The sequence below is a fragment of the Propithecus coquereli genome, unplaced genomic scaffold (genome assembly GCF_000956105.1).
Source record: "Propithecus coquereli isolate 6110/MARCELLA unplaced genomic scaffold, Pcoq_1.0 Scaffold81, whole genome shotgun sequence".
NCBI classification, from domain to species: Eukaryota; Metazoa; Chordata; class Mammalia; order Primates; family Indriidae; genus Propithecus; species Propithecus coquereli.
The window spans coordinates 3,493,028-3,499,077 of NW_012154285.1; the positions used below are offsets into that span (position 1 = coordinate 3,493,028).

General features: G+C 46.9%; 1 protein-coding gene across 2 annotated transcripts in view; it reads left to right on the forward strand.

Moving 5' to 3' along the window:
- Positions 1 to 3,053: 3,053 nt before the first annotated feature.
- SBNO1 (strawberry notch homolog 1 (Drosophila)) overlaps positions 3,054 to 6,050 on the forward strand; it is a 67,435-nt gene continuing 64,438 nt past the window's right edge. The window contains exon 1 of one of the 2 annotated variants that reach the window (XM_012663474.1): positions 3,054 to 3,218. The gene's annotated coding sequence lies outside the window, so the exon portion shown is untranslated. The remainder of the gene's footprint in view (positions 3,219 to 6,050) is intronic. The other variant, XM_012663475.1, reaches the window with a different exon arrangement.

The window sequence follows — 6,050 nt, forward strand, 5'->3', positions numbered from 1 at the left end:
ATTTTATATTTTGTGTAATTTTTCGGTTAGTGTCCATTGGACTATAAGAGCATTTAATTTCAAGGGCAGGGACCATTCCTCCACCCATTTGTTTTTCTTAAAGTTGTATCCCTAACCCTTAACAATAGGGTCTAATACATAATATGTGCACTTGTAAATATTTGTTGAAATGCTGTGTAAATAGCCAAAGGGAAGTCAATATCTCACTGAATAGAGATTTTTCTGAATCATCTGCTTCCAGTAGCATCCCTGTTCCGGGTGCAGTGGCTAAGTCTTCTTCTCACCTCTGACCCTCAGTATCTTAGTTCCTATATCTTGATGCAACTGCTGTTAATTGTATTGTCTTTCAGAGATGGTCTATGTTCATGCAAACAAATCATGTACAGTTGGCTCTCCATATGTGTGGATTCCACATTGGTGGATTCAACCAATCTCGGACTGAAAATATTTAAAAAGATAAAAAAAAATGATAAAACAATAAAAATAATACAAATAAAAATACAGTATAACAGCTATTTACATTGTATGATGTATTGTAAGTACTCTAGAGATGATTTAAAGTATATAGGAGGCTGCCGGGTGCAGTGGCATGTGCCTATAGTCACAGCTACTCAAGAGGCTGAGGAGGGTTGCTTGAGCCCAGGAGTTTGAGACCAGCCTGGGCAACACAGACCTCATCTCAATACAAATAAAAAACATGTATACATGAGGATGTGCATAGTTATATACAAATACTAATACTATGACCTTTTTTTTTTGGGGGGGGGAAACAGAGTCTTGCTCTGTTGCCCCTGGCTGGAGTGCAATGGTATGATCATAGCGTACTATCTCAAACTCCTGGGTTCAAGCAATTTTCCCACCTCAGCCTCCCAAGTAGCTGGCACCATACCCGGCTAATTTTTAAAAATTTTTTTTAGAGATGGGATCTTGCTATGTTGTCCAGGCTGGTCTCAAACACCTGGCCTCAAGAGATCTTCCTGCCTTGGCCTCTCAAAGTGCTGAGATTATAGGCTGAGCCACTGCACCTGACCTGCTATGACATTTTATATAGGGGACCTGAGCACTTTGGATTTTGGTATCCATGGTTGGTCCTGAAACAGTCCCCTCATGGATACAGAGGGACTACTGTACATATGTATGTGCACATACATACACGCACTTACTGAGGTGCCACATTCTTTCATTCTTTTGAACCACTGTTGCATTGTAAAGTACAATAATTTAGATAACCAGTCCTTCTTCAAAGACATTTAGGTTGTTTCCAATCTCTTGTTTCTACAAATAATGCTGCAATGAATAGTCTTGTACATTTGTGTGCATATAGGCTGCTGTACATATCCCCTGAAACATCATCTTTACCTGTGGTTCCAGGTAAGGAGATGATGCATAGATGTCTGCAAGGATATGGCCTGGATGCTCAGAAAGTACCTCAAAATTGGGAGTATCTACATCGGGTCTCGCTTTCAGAATCTTAACACTCATCTAGTACTAGCATGCAACTAGAGTTGGGGGTCACTTGGAAACAGAATTGTGCTAACCAAGCTCCAAGGATACTGCTGTATTTATTAGAACGCCTTAGCTCTCTTTACTGCATTCTTCTCTATTGCTTTCTCCTTTTGTAACATATAGACCTTTAATTGCTTATGTGCTGTTATCTGCACTGGACCATAAGCGAGGGAATGGCAGTGAACGAGACGGAGGAGGTCCTTGTTTTTATGGAAATATTTTTATTATTTTTGTCTTTATAGGGTTTTTTTTGGTGTGTGTGAGCAGTAAATAATGGAGGTAAAATGATTAGCAAAGTGATTAGTCCGCACTTTTAAATATTTATTTATATATGTGTACACACATATGATACATATTTATGTATGCAAATGCTTAGTTGGAAGATTCATGATTATTCTTGCAATGCCTACTTTTCTCCCCTTCTTCCCCCCACATTCGCTACTTTCTCTGGAAGAGTTCACACTTTAACCTCCAACTGTTCCAACTATTCTGTGCGCGTTCAGCGGGCGGCGAGTGGGACGCGCAGCCGGTAGGGGGCAAGAGTCACCCGGGCGTGCCTATTACCTAAGCAACGGAGTCCGGCAGCATTTTCAGAATGACTTTACAAAAGGGTTCGCAAGAAGTTAGTACGTTTATTGCGTTAGGTCACTTCATAATGATTAAATGATGAAAGTAAGGAAGTGGGAAGTGGTGGGACAGACCCATTCTGCAGCGTTGATTAATGGAAGCGGCAGCGTGCCCGGGTGAGCGGGTGTGAGGAGAAGGGATGACGGTGCTCACGCTCCCAGGTCACGATCATGGCAGTGGACGCGCCGAGGGGCTCCGAGCTACTTGCGCTTCACACTCTATAATAAAGTGCTCTGAGCGAGCCTAACAAGAAATGAATACGCGCAATTTTTTTCTAGGGTCGACTAGGAAATGAAGAGCTATCCACAGTGACAAAAACGCCACGAGGCAACTTCCTGGGCCCTAGCTACCCACCGAAAGGGTTCTGAAAACAGCTCGGGCCCCTCCTAGCTCGACTTTGAAAGCAGGTGCGGGACGCATGCGCGCGGCCCACCGGCTGACCTCCCGGTGGCACCCCAGGACGCAGACCTTCTTCCCGAGAGCCTGCGGGGAAAAAGGGCGGGGCAACGGAATTCTCGCGAGGTTTTTGTGAACGCCGGCGGAAACACTAGACACGTGACTCTCGTAGGCGGCCTTCGCCTTCCCCCCTCCCCCTTCTCGGAAACCCGGCCCCCTCACCCCTCTCCCACCCCAGAGCCGCGGTAATGGACCGTTTGGGTTCCGGAATTCCCTTGGATCCAACCACTGGTACCGGGCCGGCGGGAGCCGGGGTAGTCCGTTTTTGGCGGCGAAGGCAGGAGGCGGTCAAAATGGGGGGGGGAATCGTCTTCCTTCACCTAGGAGGGAGGCGGGGCGGAGAGGGGCGCAGGGGAGCTGGGTGGGGGGCGGGGGAGGGAGGAAGTCACGTGGGGCGCGCGGCGCGCGTTGCGTGCGCGCGGCGCCTCAGCCGTCGCCCCTCCTCCCGCCCCTCCCGGCGGGCGGGGGGCTGGGGGAGGGGCGTCAAGATGGCGGCGGGGAGCTAGGCAGAGCCGGACGCCGCTGCTGCCGCCGTCACCGCCGCCGCCGCCTCCGCTCCAGTCGCCTTTGGTCCTTCAAGCTCTCACCGCCCGGGAGAAGCTGTGCTGGCGTCGGGTCCCGCAGGGAAAGTAAGTCCTTCTCGTAGTCCTTTTTTCCTTCCACACTCCCTCTCGGACAGCCTCCCACTCCCACCCTCTTCGGGGGGCCGTGTGGGGCCGGGCTGAGGGGGGCAGCCACCTCACCCCGGCTTGGGGCCTCCCTCCCCGCTCGCCGCCCCCCGCAGCCGCGCATTCCGGAGCCCTCAGGGGTATGCTCCCGGCGGCGGCCCCGCTACACCCGCTTCCTCCGCCCGTCAGCGCCGGGCCCTGCGGTCGCCGCGCGTGGGGTTCTAGGGCCCCCGGATCCCCGCTGTCCCGGGCCGGAGCCACCCCTCCTTGGACCGGAGAGGTGGAGTCTGCTCTCTCCGGCTCCCCTTCGGTCGCCCCGTTTGCTTACCGCGTACGACCCGGGGGCTGCGAGGTCCCGGACCCGCAGGGAAAGTAAGGTCTAGATCCTTCCCAAGTCTTTCCTCTTGCCCCAGCATTGCTCTCGGTTTAGGGCGGACGGGGGGGCGGGGGCAGGCGACGGGGTTGTCCTCCCTAAATCTGTAGCCCACACTGGTGATCTTCTGAGTACCTCGCTCTTAGGGCGCTGGGGGAAGGTGCGGGGGACACGTGCGGGCTACCCTCATGTCTCTGCCGGTGGTTAGCTTAGTTTTGCCCGAAATGAGCTAGCTCACCTCCCAGACCCTTAAGGATGCATCTATGAAGGGGAACGGCGGTTGGGAATTTGCTTACTTTCAGAGTGTTTGGCATAACGAGCATCTAAAGTTCCCCAAAGCAGTGTAGGCTGGTGGTTTCCCAAAAGTGGTTTGAGGTCGGTTTAACCGCTATGGAGATTTGGATGTTCCTGAACCCCGGTGATTGTTTTTTTCCTGACCCTGGCATCCAGCTCCTCCCCTTTCCAACCCGGCTTTGTGCTTGTATTTGGTTAATGTTTGCGGACCACTAACTTGATCCTTGCACGGAGAAGCTCTTTCTATGTCGGTGCTCCGTTTACTGTGGGAGGCTTTTCGTTTGGAGAGTCGGTGGTTGAGAAACGTGGGAAAAGAACGGGCAAGAAAATGAAAGTCAAATAAAGCAACGTTTTTATCCATTGAATTGCGCAGCCAATTGTAGCTGCACCCGGAAGTTTGTACTGAACACGTGTTGAGGGAAGGTTAAAAACTGGTCCCCTTTGACCTTTGAAAGTTGATTATTAGTAGTTTATGTTGAGTTAAATGTTTGAAATTCTCCAGACCACCAGAATTAGAGATGGAATAGGGCTTCTGAAGAGTCAGCCAGGAGGGTCCAGAGAGCTGTCAAACCGTGGTGCCCTAGCATGAATCAACTTAACCACTCGCAGGCAGTTATACCAGCTAACAGTGCAGAGGGTTCTATTTTCCAACAATCAGAATTGATTTTCAGAAGCAGCGGGGAAAGCCATCATCGTTGCACAGAAGGTAGTTTATACAGAATTTCTGGGATGAATTGCAGAATTTGCTATTGGTGACTTGAGTGGGACGTTAATTTTGCAATCTAACTTTATTCCATACAGTTCGTTTCAGAATTCTGAATAAAATTTTGCTTTAGCGTCTGGATAAATGTTAAAAAGGAGAGACTAAGTGGCTTACTATTTATTCATTCATTGAATGCTGTTATGTGTCAGGCAATTTTATGTTTTAGGGGCTTTCCTGAAGTTATTTAAAAATGGGCAACATGGAGATTCTTTTCATGCTTTTGAAAGTGATTTGCCTCAAAGACTTTGGCTACAGATATGTTTTGGTGTTTTCATCTAAATTGAGCTTTGATTTTAGACTTGCTGCCTGTGGAGATAGAGAACACGCAGGTCAGGTCTTAACAGGTAACCTAACTTTCCCCCTACGCTCTGTGGGTTCCCATGCTTTGCCTTCCTAAGGTTGGCAATAAAGATGCTTTTTGTGAGGAATTGCTTTCACATTAAATAGCCAGTTAATAACTACAGTGATGTAGTACTGAAATTTTTGTAATTGTTTTTATATGCTAATTGACAGATCTATTTTGAGGTTGCTTGAACTCAGCAAGTATTAAGGACAACCTTGGGATGCCACTGAAATTTTCTGTAAATGGAAGGGATAGGCTTTTGAAGAGCAGAAGCTATTTTATGAGTTAAGATATGATACAAAACCCATCAAATTAACTTATTTATTTCTTTGGTGGCAGTATGTAGATTGGAGCAATGATTTTCACACAATTTTATTGAGTCCCACAGTAAGAAGTGTTTTACATTGCAACATAGTACATACATACCCATATAACCAAAAAATTTCACAAAATAGTGTTTACTCTTCATGTTCATTAATTTTCTCTTCTATACTGAGGTATTAAAAAAAATGCTCATCATTATACACTAAATTGATTTGATAACCTACTAAGACCAGTAGTATGAAAAATACTGGTATAGAGTTGATAATACAGGATCTTGGAGGAGTATGTCAAATCTCCTGAGTTCGTAATTCTTCTTCAAGGTTACTTTCTTTTACATTGTTATATTTCATGTTTCTAAGCCTTAGTTTCTTGTCTGTAACAAGAAGGGGTTGCATTCACTGATGGATTATCCTGAGAGTCAAAAGAGAAAAAACTCACCCATTAAACAAGTTAAACGTCCTTAATCTGAAAATTTGAAATGCTTCAAAATCTGAAACTGATTGCTGACCTGATGTCAGAAGTAGGAAATTCCACACCTGACCTCATGATGGGGGCACAGTCAAAATGCAGTCAAAACTTTCATGTACCAAATTGCTAAGAATATTATATAAAATTACCTTTAGAGTTGGGCATGGTGGCTCACGACACCATGGGAGGCTGAAGTAGAAGTATCTCTTTTTTTTTTTTTTTTTTTTT